The sequence below is a fragment of the Leptidea sinapis genome, chromosome 15, assembly GCF_905404315.1.
Source record: "Leptidea sinapis chromosome 15, ilLepSina1.1, whole genome shotgun sequence".
Taxonomy (NCBI): domain Eukaryota; kingdom Metazoa; phylum Arthropoda; class Insecta; order Lepidoptera; family Pieridae; genus Leptidea; species Leptidea sinapis.
Window position 1 is genome coordinate 5,643,308 of NC_066279.1, and position 12,610 is coordinate 5,655,917.

Consider the following 12,610-nt stretch of genomic DNA (forward strand, 5'->3'; position numbering starts at 1 on the left):
AAGAATGAAAAGAATATCAAAGGTAATGTCTTAAATAATTTTTTACAAACAGCATCATAATTTTATTTTTTTTCTAATTCAATCTATGCAAAGTGATGCAACAAAAATACTCAGTAAGTCAAAAATAAAACTGTTTAAATAATCTTAAAAAATCCTCAATAGGAATGCAGTGCTCAAATGTAATTAGCGTTACGTTATTAATAATATATAACTTGACTTTATTTTAGAGAATGAAACGACCCGCCCCACAACTCTGCCACAAGCAATGAATTTTAAGCTAGCATGACAAGGCCTGCCACAAGAACTAAATACATTGAAGTTCCTAAAAACACACACATTGAATTTATTTATAAAAAAAGATCCGACGTTATTCCGCGCCTAACTCATTGCCAGTAAAAAAACTGTAGGCGCTTACACATCAGGCTCCAAAATCTCACTTCCTATCTCGCCATACACACAGCATTTTTGAAAGAAAGAAAGAAAAAAAAAGAAAGAAAAAACATTTATTTTAACACACAAATAACAAAAAGAAGAAACTTAATAATATATAAATATAAAAACGTGTGGTGTTTATAAAGGAGCCACTCAGCATGTGTTTCAACACAAGTGCGCTGCAACGCTGATTTTCTGTGACCCCCGCGTGATACATGAACCTCGAGGGCGACACCTCGCCTGAATTACAGTATTACTATGGTAATTGAAGTTTCAACAATTAACTACTTAACTAAACTTAAAAACAATTAACTACTTAACTAAACTAAAAAACAATTAACTACTAAACTAAACTAAAAACAAGAACAAACGTAAAAAGAGTAATTATAATTAAAAATTCCTAACAATGACTTTTGATACCTTATTGCGGGTTAGCCCGGGTTTTTCCGCGATTGGTGAATCCTGACCTGTGTGCACCATTCATCTCCGGTTATCAAAGTCATCAAACCGGTTAAACCATTTTCATCTACTAATAGTGACACCGCGTTAGGTTCGTAAGCGTTAAAATTTTTTTTTCGCGTCTCTCGTTACAATATTTCTTTTTTGTAAAAATTTAAGATATCGAATTCTAATTAAGATTCATACTTTTTACATAAAGAAAAACAAATGTAAAATAGCTAGATACAACATTTTACTATGTAAGATAAAAATAATGTAGTCAAAGAGATTTTAACATGCTATATGCGAAAATACTTATTACTTACCAGATCTTTTATCAATATCCCTACTAATAGAATAAATGTGAATGTTAGTTTGTTTGTTACACTTTTCACAATATTAAGTACAGAGATAGACTAGAACTTGAAAAAGTACATAGGCTACCTTTTATTGCAAAAAAATAAATGGAGGGGTTGAAATTTTAAAATTTTGCGCAAAATCAATTCTTAAATCCACAGAACTTTACAACATTGTTAATAAACACGTAAATATATATCCGAAAAATTATTATGTCTGTAAAAAAGTTGTAAAAAGATGGATAATGACCTAAAACTATGAGGAGACGGAGGCCCTTTTATGTATTTTAAAGTAACAAAAAAATTGATTATATCTGCCTACTCTATACTACGAGTATGTATTAATTTAGCACTACATTAACTCTTTATATTTCTAAAAAAAAAGTCATAATTAATTCTTAAGAACTTTTTCTTTTAATTTTTATAAACTTATTACACAATATACTAGCGAACACAACACACTTACTCACACAAACGCACAAATACACACAAACCCACACCTTATTAGTGTTTAGTAGGTACCTACTTAGTCATTATAGATATGGAAGAGCGGGATCTTCTGACACAGGTTTTTTCACCTAAAGGAAGGCTCCAACCAATTATATCATGTAACATAACTTTTGGTACCAGTGATAAAGATATTTGAAAGAAATTTGAATTTAAAAAAATTGAAATGGCCATTTCTATGGAAATTCGTCATTACCGAAGATAAAACCATGAAACTTTGTATTTAGGCACTTGATAAGAAATAATTTATTAACATTTTGTTCGAGCATTATTAAAACTTTGAATTACATGCGGGTGAAATAGGAAATTAAAGTTCACAGGGAAATATTATTAAAGAGATTGTCCACAATGACAAGGGAAATGCTTTATATCATAGAAGAGCGGTGCCAGCAGCGGAAAAAGCAGCTTGTATGTGTATTATTTGAAAAGTATCCTAAAAAATAAAAAATAATTGCCCAGAGTAACTATTCATGAGGGACGCATTTTGATATATGTTGTTCAAATCTCAGGTTGTGGCTCCATCTACAAGATCTACTTTACAATTGATAACCTGCTCAACCCTTATAATTGCAAATAAGAAATTGACTTGACATGTCACTCTTTTGAATCTAAACAATTTATTATTTTTTTAAATGGACTTACTTCTAGGATTAATTATACAAATTAAATTTGTAACCCAAACGTATGAACGAATTTTGGTATATGTTCTTCAAATCTCAGGGTGTGGCTCCATCTACAGGATCTTATTTACAGTTTAATTACCTTCTCAACTCCAATAATTGCATATTAGGAAATTGACTTGAGATGTCGCTCTTTTAAATCTAAACGATTTGTTATTTTTTAAAGTGATATCCCACACTTAATCATTATCAGCCGGAAGACGTCCACTGCTGGACAAAGGCCTCCCTCATAGATTTCCACGACGATCGGTCCTGCGCTGCCCTCTTCGAACGTATTCCGGCGATCTTGACCAGACAGTCGGTCCATCTTGTGGGGGGCCTATCAGCACTGTGTCTTCCGGTACGTGGTCGCCATTCGAGGACTTTACAGCCCCAATCTGTCCGTCGAATTACGTGCACTGCCCACTGCCACTTCAGTTTCGCAATCATTTGGACTATGTCAGTAATTAATTACACAAATTCGCAGCCAAAATTTATGAACATTGTTCTAATTATAAGCTATAACCGTAATAAGATATTAATTTGTAATGTATATTAGAGTCTAATTATCAAGTAATAATAATTTTAAGAGAAATCTTAGTTTGATTAGTTACCTTGTTAATAATCGTATAAAATCAGAACATCCATCTAGTATGCGTCAGTGTGTTATTAAAACGTGCATGAATTCTCAGTCCAGAATGTTTACAAAGGTGATTATTATTTTCATATTATGAATAGCAATGATTTCTCCACTTTTATAATCCTAAAGCATTCTACTAACAGAGGCTTCTATTCTTAGTGTAAGACACGTGTAAATAATACCGAATTTTGCCTGAAATTGATTTTTCAAAACACAAATTTACTGTTCTTTATCATGATAGATGGTGTAACTCGTATTCAATAATAATTTTAGTTACTAGAGTTTGTTAATTCATAATCAAACAGATATATTCATGTCGCTTGTTATTCTATGTTATATTATAATTAATAATTTAAATAATAGTGTAATCTTATATTAAGGATTTGTCTCCGCTGCGCCACACCTAGATACCGCACTACCTAAAGAACATTAGTTTTTTTATTGCTTTATTTATCTAATAGATGCTTTAATGACGTTCTATTCATTGCATAGGGTTCATATTTTTTTACATTGAAATAATTAATAAAAAGTTTGACACGCCAACGTCACACACGCCACGAGACTGGCTCGAGTACGCCTACGGGCGTAGTATTAGTCGCCGCATTTTACGACTATGCCTGCGCTATCTAGTTGGAGCGCAGCGGAGACCAATCATTAATCCAAGAGTGTAATCTTGTATTATTCTTTATTGAAATAAATTATATAGTGATACCAATGATTTTTGGAGTAAAAGTACAAAATTCTAAAAAAAAACTAATTGAGTGGCCAGATTGCCGAGTAAAGGCACTCACCGCGGGGGCTACTCCTATTTTTGTCCTTTACAAAAGTTAAGTGCTTAAACTGAATATTTTCTACATTTTTTCAGATATTTTGCTTCGCTTCTGTGATTGCCACCGTATTTGCAAGTTATATTGGACCGCGGGCGTATTCAGAACAGAGGTTGTCTAAATACGATGGTTATGCGAAGCCTGTAACTGTAGGTGGATATTATGGACATGGACACGCGTATGATTATTATGTAAATATTGACTCTTTACATATTTTTAATTTATTTAAGGGTTCCGTACCAAGATAATAACAACTTACAGACCACAAGGTAACAGCTAACCTGAAAACCTTAGACCATTTATTCGACTAGACTCTAGACAGACTGTAACAACTGTGGAAACTAAAATATTAAAACTTTTGTGAGACATTATTAACTTATTTATTAATACGGCTTTACTCACGTTATATCGGTGTGGGTACCGAGTAGTTTCAGACCATTCGGAGGCCCTTCACACCCGGAAACCAATAGTGACATAATGTCAGTGATCCTACCGTGCTCGTCATCACCACGCCCGCCCCGTCCAACCAAGGGAACTCAAGGTAACGGTAGGGACGTTATCGCGAACCCACTACACTCACCCTGATAAAGGACCTCCAAATGGCCCGAAACTAGTCGGTACCAACACCGATAAAACGTGAGTAAAGCCATAAACTGTGTAAATGTTGAAAAAAATTGAGGTTGGCAGTTAACCTTTATTTTGAGCAATGAACGCACACTAACACAATGTGACATACAAATCGCTAGTGTAAGGCGTAGTTTGTCACATACACTAAGGTGAATCACCTGGCCTATTTCCATCGGTTGTGTAACAGCAAGAGGCTATATTATGTAAACGTATAAATTACACAAATAAAATTTGAAAATAAAATTTATGAGCGACGTGGGACTCGAACCCGCGACCTCTCGCGTTCCTTGCGAGCGCTCCTTCCACTGAGCCAACCGTTTCAGTGACGTATTGTTGATAAATCTTGCATGTCTTGTTCAACTCTCAGATTGTGGCTTAATCCATAATAATAATTAATTGTATTTAATCCCAGAAGTGAGGGTTATCACTTAAAAAAAACGTATAAATTTTTTTAAGGTGAAAACTATAAATTGTTTCATTATATTTTCAGTCGTATCCTAAGTACGACTTCAGTTACAAGGTGTCTGACCCGCACACCGGTGATCTGAAGGCCCAACACGAGAACCGCGATGGTGACGTAGTGAGGGGATCATACAACTTGCTCCAACCAGATGGCGCTGAACGAAACGTCCACTATTACAGTGATGACCATACCGGGTAAGAACCATCTTGACACCTGATGTTGCGTATGTCCATGGGCGTTTGCCTCATCTCTACACATCCCGTGTGCCTCTTGCCCGTTTTCCCGCTCTTATATAAAAAAGAAGGGGGAAAATCTATTTGATGTGTATGTCAAAGTAATATTGCTGAGTTCATCATAATTTGTATCATCTCAATTCATTTAGTATTTGAATAGCATAGAATAGAATAAAAATTTATTGATAACAAAAACCACCACCACACAATTATTAAAATGATACAAACCAAAATAAGTAATAATTTCTTAGAACTAACAAATAAAACAAATTAAATAATACAATTTATAGCTTAAAACGAAAAAGGTACTTTGCGGCAGTGAATGTCACCAAATGGAGCTAACTCAGCAAAGAGCTGCAATGGCGTGGTGCCAATGTAGCACTGGTTTTCAGTAGCCCCAACATTATTGAGTATTTGCGTGATTGCACTTTGAATTTTTTTTGTTGTTCATCGTTAACTGAGATGTCATCTGTTAATTTAAACAAGTTGAAGTTTCATAATCATAGACATAATAGTCATAAACTTAAATAAAATTTATCCCTTTATTTAATTATTTATAAATGTGAAATCTTTTTACTTATATATATTCAAACAAACCGAATCTTGTAATTATATTTACATATACCTATGATTATATATTATTGTATGGTCGCTCAGCGGGCAATGGAGGAGTTTCCCTGCGAGATCCAATCAGAAATGAGGAGATCCGTGGGAGAACCAAAGTTACTGACAAAGTCCAAATGATTGCGAAACTGAAGTGGCAGTGGGCAGGGCACATATTTCGACGGACAGATGGCCGTTGGGGCAGTAAAGTACTCGAATGGCGACCACGTACCGGAAGACGCAGTGTTGGTAGGTCCCCCACAAGATGGAATAACGATCTGATCAAGATCGCTGGAATATGTTGCATGAGGTCAGCGCAGGACCGATCGTCGTGGAAATCTTTTGGGGAGGCCTTTGTCCAGCAGTAGACGTCTTCCGACTGATGATGATGATGATGATTATGATACGTGATTATATTAAATTAAAACTATCATTACGGGGAAGTGTACGAAGAACACTGGCACCGTTGCCGCGCTGGATAGCTAGGCTGATCCGTTGAGCGAAATAGCTGCCAGTGGCTGGGTTACCAGTAGCCCTATTGAGGCGCGTAGATAGTACTGTGAAATTAAATTAATTAATTAATTTTACTAACTTATTGTTTCAGATTCCTGGCTGATGTCAAATACACGACACGTCACTACGCTCCTAAACCATACCACGGCTACTATTGATAATATTAATGTAAACATTCAGCAAGATATATAACTATATGAAAAAGAAATGTGATATTTTAATATTATTAATAAAATAGTAAAAATATATAAAATCTTCAGCTTAATACTTTCTTACTATAGTGTAAAAATAAAGTTGTATAAACAGATTATTTTTGAGTTTGTTTAAACGTCTTATGGGAGGGTAAACTCCTTCTTAACGTAACGCGTTACGGCGCCAGCCTGTCTGCCTTCCCTTTCTCTCACGCATTCGGCAAGCTCCTCCTTTCTCACTCTGACCAAAACTTTTATAGTATTAAATAATTATACTATTAATGTACTAATGTACATATTCAAGAATTGTAACTAAGAATAAAATTCTATTAATTAATAACCTTTCCTTTCATTATCACAATAATATTCATACATAAAATTTACTTTTCTCAAGTTAAACAATTTCAATATTAAATTGTTCAACTTACATTATACCTGTATCCCATGAATTCATGGGAACAAAGGTAATTACCTTTTTTTTAAAAGAGTTATATAATATTAGAAGAGGCAGTTGTTAATCAGTTGATGAGGATAATTAAATTCTACAAGCAACTATTTTCATTGAAAAAGAAAATAGAAATATATGTAACTACATTTATAATATGGAGTAACAAATACTGATACAATAACATAAGAATGATTTGATAACGTAGAAATATTTAATGACAAAGATAGATTGTTCATTACTCAGCTTAAAACGCTATCCTAAATTAACAATTTAATAAATTAGTTCATTATACTTTCTACAGATTGCACTTTTTGTATTTTAATATATTTTTTGTTGAAAAATCTGTCATTTTGAAACATTTATCTTTACATTTTAATAAACGTAATTAAGTGTTTGACTCATTTAATTTGATAAGGAATTATGACGATATTACAAGTAAAACATATATGAGAAATAATATATATATTAAATGACTCAATTTGCGATGAAACTTAAATTAATCGCTGTATTTCTTGAGGCATTTTATTAATTGATTGTAAATTGTAGTTTCAGTAAGTTATTCAAATACTTAACAGCTAACGGCCGTTCCCAGTATTCAGTCTTTCTCTTACTTGAGATAAATTCGTAACTATGATTGACTTTTCGGTCCCAATAAACTTATCGACGGTAACTCACCTTATCCGTACACGCTATCTGTCAAAGGGACGACGTATGTCTTACCAGCAATAGAAGTTTGTATGGAAATTGCAATTCACGCGTCCCAACATAATGCGATAAGAATGACTTATCGGGTATATTGGGACACCTTCAGATTATTGACAGCTTATTACTGACAGTAGAAGGTAGTAATTTATCTCTATCTGTAGATTTTATATTGGGAATGGCCTTAAGAGTTCACTCTCCTTTTATTCTTAACTCTAAAGAATTTGTAATTGCAAAACGAACAATCATTAAAAGCAATTATCTTATATACTGACCCAATATTTAGTGCAACATTAGGCCATTAAACGCCTATGAGTTCCGCTTGCATGCACATAAATGAAACACAATATTTTAACATGCAATAATTATTTTAGAGAAATCATTGTTGCGGTCAATTCTCATTATTGAACATATAAAAGACTTTAACTTTTGTCACATAGTATCAGTTCCTTGTAGAGCTTAGCAATACACAAGCATTGTTAAAATGTACATTCAGGTAACTATTTAGATTTATTTTTAAATGTTTACTAAAAATTTAAAACACTTCAAAATTTAGATTTAGAGTCCTTCCGGATTAAGGAATACTTTTAAGTAATATAAAGTTACAAGTACTTTTAAGTATCACTGGCAAAAGGTTCTGAGTCACAACACGTCGCAAAACTTACTAAGGTGTTGCAAATCACAATATTATATCCGACGAATAAATACCATCCCATTAATTTTTAACACATTTATGTTTGATATTTTTCTACTTAAATATCATTACTTTTACGTTTAATTGCAGTACATGCTAGAACATATTATAAATCTTTGGTAAGAAGAAGAATAGGAAAGCAATTGTGTGGTTTTACGAAGCCACGATGCAAGTGAAACTTTTTTTCACAAAATAACAATAACATATCAGCATAATTATTGAAAAATAAATATTATGCTTTACTTATTAATAAAATAAAATGTGATAAAAAAAACTTTTGTCAGGTGTGGGGGTTCGAACCCATGATCCCTCGCGGGAATCAGAGCTTAAATCTGGCGCCAGACCACTCGGTTAAATAGAAAGCAGAAATAGAAATTAATTAGTAATTATATTATATATATTATATATTAATAGGCAATTATATAATACTTTATATATATTTTTATTATACTTACCCAGATAAACCCTTTAGTGGATTTCGTAGTATTTAGATGTAGAAATTTTATTGTATGCTTTGTCTTGAACAATAAATGGAAAAAGAAATCATTTTAAAAATGATAATTTATATAAGAATTAATTAGCACCATTATATTTCAGACTATTTGTTTGACCTCTCTCATGGCATCCGTATTAGCTCAATACGGACATGGCCATGGGGCCTATTCCTCCCAGCACTTTGTGAAACATGACGGACATCCTGAAATTGTTCACCATAAAGGCCACCATGGGCATGGACACATTGATTATCATGTAAGAATTAAATTAATATTATCATAATTTTCGCTACAAAATTAGAAAAAAAATTGTAAAATCAAATCACATTATTGTGAAGGATACTTACAGTGTACTCTAGACAAAAAAGGCATGCGAGAAGAGCATATTTATCGGAGTTACAGCACATAGAAAAGGAAAGCGAATTTATAGTGTTTGTAACCGATTTTGGTTGACAAGTCGTAAACAGTCAGCCCCGCTTGAAATTAGCTCCTTATTCTGAATATTATTCAACCAGCTTATCGTACACATAAACAAATCCAAACTGCTTACGCATTATCGAGATATAGTGTGAAATCAATGCACAGTAAGGCCTTGTACGGTACGGTTCTCAAAACCATGAAAGTTACATTATTTAAATTTCTCTTTTCATAATGCACAAGTCTCATTATCATCATTTTCTCTCTTAGAGTTTTATTCACAGCGATGAGAAAGCGTTTTTCTCATTTCACATGAATGTCAAAACCATCGTTACCAGCCCCTATAGTCTTTTCCATAGTGAAAAAATTATAAACAGCCTTCTCAAGAAAAGTAAAAACTTCCAAACTTAATAACGCGAAGTTATTTACAATATTTAATAAATAACTTAGATAATATCTTCAACGATTCCATATCGTAATTTTATGTTGTCTGTACTATGGTCTCATAACGAAAGAGGGTGTTGTGTTTGTGGGAGAGGAGTCAAATTCCAGTGAAGTGTACAGTTAAGTCGTATTAGTTAAATATACATATTTTTTTATGAAACTAGGGGACGAGACGAGCAGGACGTTCAGCTGATGGTAATTGCCCTGCCCATTACAATACAGTGCCGCTCAGGATTCTTGAAAAACCCTAACATTTCTGAGGGGCTCTACAACTGCGCTCGTCACCTTGAGACATAAGATGTTAAGTCTCAATTACCCAGTAATTTCACTAGCTACGGCGCCCTTCAGAGCGAAACACAGTAATGCTTACACATTACTGCTTCACGGCAGAAATAGGTGCCGTTGTGGTACCCATAGTCTAGCCGGCATCCTGTGCAAAGGAGCCTTCCACTGATAGATATACGTATGTCACATATGCGGACTCCTGAAGAATTCTATATTTAAAATTCAAACAATGAATAATATTTGAGATAATCTGATGACTGTGAGAAGCAGTTGAAAATTATATTCTACGAAAGATGAAAAGATTTAATATTAAAATATGCACACAGACTCACCCCCACTACTTGTTCGAGTACAAAGTTGAAGACCCTCACACAGGAGACATGAAGTCTCAGCACGAGAGTAGAGACGGAGACGTGGTGAAGGGAGTCTACTCGCTGCATCAGCCTGATGGTTCACTGAGGACCGTGCACTATCATGGTGACCATCATACCGGGTATGTTGAATTGTTATTAGATAGTTAATGCCCTAAGAATACTTTTTTATATACTTATAATAAAACACAGATGAATTTGGAACAGACCTGCAGTAAAATCGAATGGACTTGCCAAAAATTATCGGTACAATACAAGTACAATACTTTATTTTGAAAACAGACTTTGTACTTTTTTTTTATAATTCATTTATTCCAGTAGCCTTTACAAATTTCATGAGTACAGTCTGCCAAACTACGTAAGTAGTTTATCGGCATCAGCTCTCGTGGGAAGATAATACTAACAATAATAACTATACCACTTACAATAAAACTAAATTTACAGTATTAACCTAAAACTACTATATACAGCATTAAACTTATTTCGTATTTGTAAATTAACACGGCGTAGTAAAGTTAAAATTATAAATTAAATATTAAAAATCCATTTCATGGGCACAGTGAGAGACAATGTTTTGTAAGAATGTGTTTAAGGTGAATGTGTTTAATAAACTTTTTTAAGCCTAGCGAAACTCTGTAAGAAAAAAGCTTGTGTGCGTTGCATCTTGACACTCAATGGCATCTTTCAAATATTTGTAACATACGCTTGTTATTTTACACTGAAATTAATAAAATACAAATTACTTACTGATGATTTGTGATTCAAGTGTCTTTCATATTTCTTGTAGTATTATTTTTACAAAGTTTTACTACGAAACCCGGCATTTTAGTTTCTCTTATTAGCAAAGCTTAACAAAACATGACATACAGGCACGTCAACGTCACAGATTGTTCGAGACTGACTCGAGTAATCTTTGGCGTACTTTGCGACTACACCTGCGGTATCTAGTTGAAGCGTAGCGGAGTCAAATCCTTAATCTCAGTTAGAAAGCTTAAGAAAATATTAATTTAAATGTTATTATCTTATCTGTTATAATATGTAATTGGATTTTGTCTGCAAACCAATTTAAAATAATCCATTATTTAAAAAACAAAATTAATGTATTAAATTACGCTTCAACGAGTTCAATTTAACAGAACAACTTTTTGCAGTTTATTAAACAAATGATACTTGCTTATTAAAGCTTACTTTCGGTGAATTAATCAGCCTAGCGAAACTCTCCAAGAAAAAAGCGATTCACTCGATTGAATGAAACAACAAAGATCGACAGATGACGGCTATAATCTTGTAAAAAAAGGAGATAAGCTTTTTAAGCAACTTTTGGCTTTCAAACTTAGCCGGATTATACTTCGTGGCCAATCACGATACTGTAATTATTACTATTTCAAACTTATGTCAAATGACTGCACGTTTCATACTAAACTAAATTTAAATTTTTACTTAGGCAGTCCCTAATTACGTAGTATTTATATCCTCTTTGTAATAAATTATTAAAATGAGTTACGTAGTATTTAAATTGATCCATTACGATCTATTAGGATTCGATAATATTATGTCAAAATAATTCACAGATTTTTTCTTGGTGTTATTTCAGATTCCACGCAGATGTTAAGTTTGGAACACATCACATCGTACCACCTAAACACCATCATCATTACTAATTAGAACACAGGAATTAATCCAATTATAAATAGTGATATAATTGTATAAATAAAAATAAAATAAATTACATATTATTCTCATTGCGACGAAATTGACTTTTTAATGTAAACTACCTTGGTCTGATTTTACCTGCAACATTTGAGTGCCAACCTCTTAAATTTTTTAAGTAAATCCAGTTTTACGGGTAATCTGTGTTATATATATTATAATGATTATGTGCGGTTGTAAAATTCCATGTGTTGATAAAATAACAGCAGATATAACGTTATTAAAATAAGTCCTCCACCGCGTCTGTCTGTTCACGATAAATTTAAACTACTGCACTGATTTTAATGTTGATTTCACCAATAGATATGGTGGAGAGAGAAAGGTTTAGGTATATAATTTGTTAAGTTTTTATTTACATAATATTTGTATAAATTAACGATATTTGTTGGAGATGTTAAAAAAAAATGAGCAGTCCTTAGAGATAACAAAATAATGTATCGTGGAATTATGTACCTTACACACTTATATATTACTTATAGGTCTACAGAAAAGTCGATGGCATATGAATATCTTTTAAGAACAACTTACTATATCCATTTTAATACCTTAAAAAATT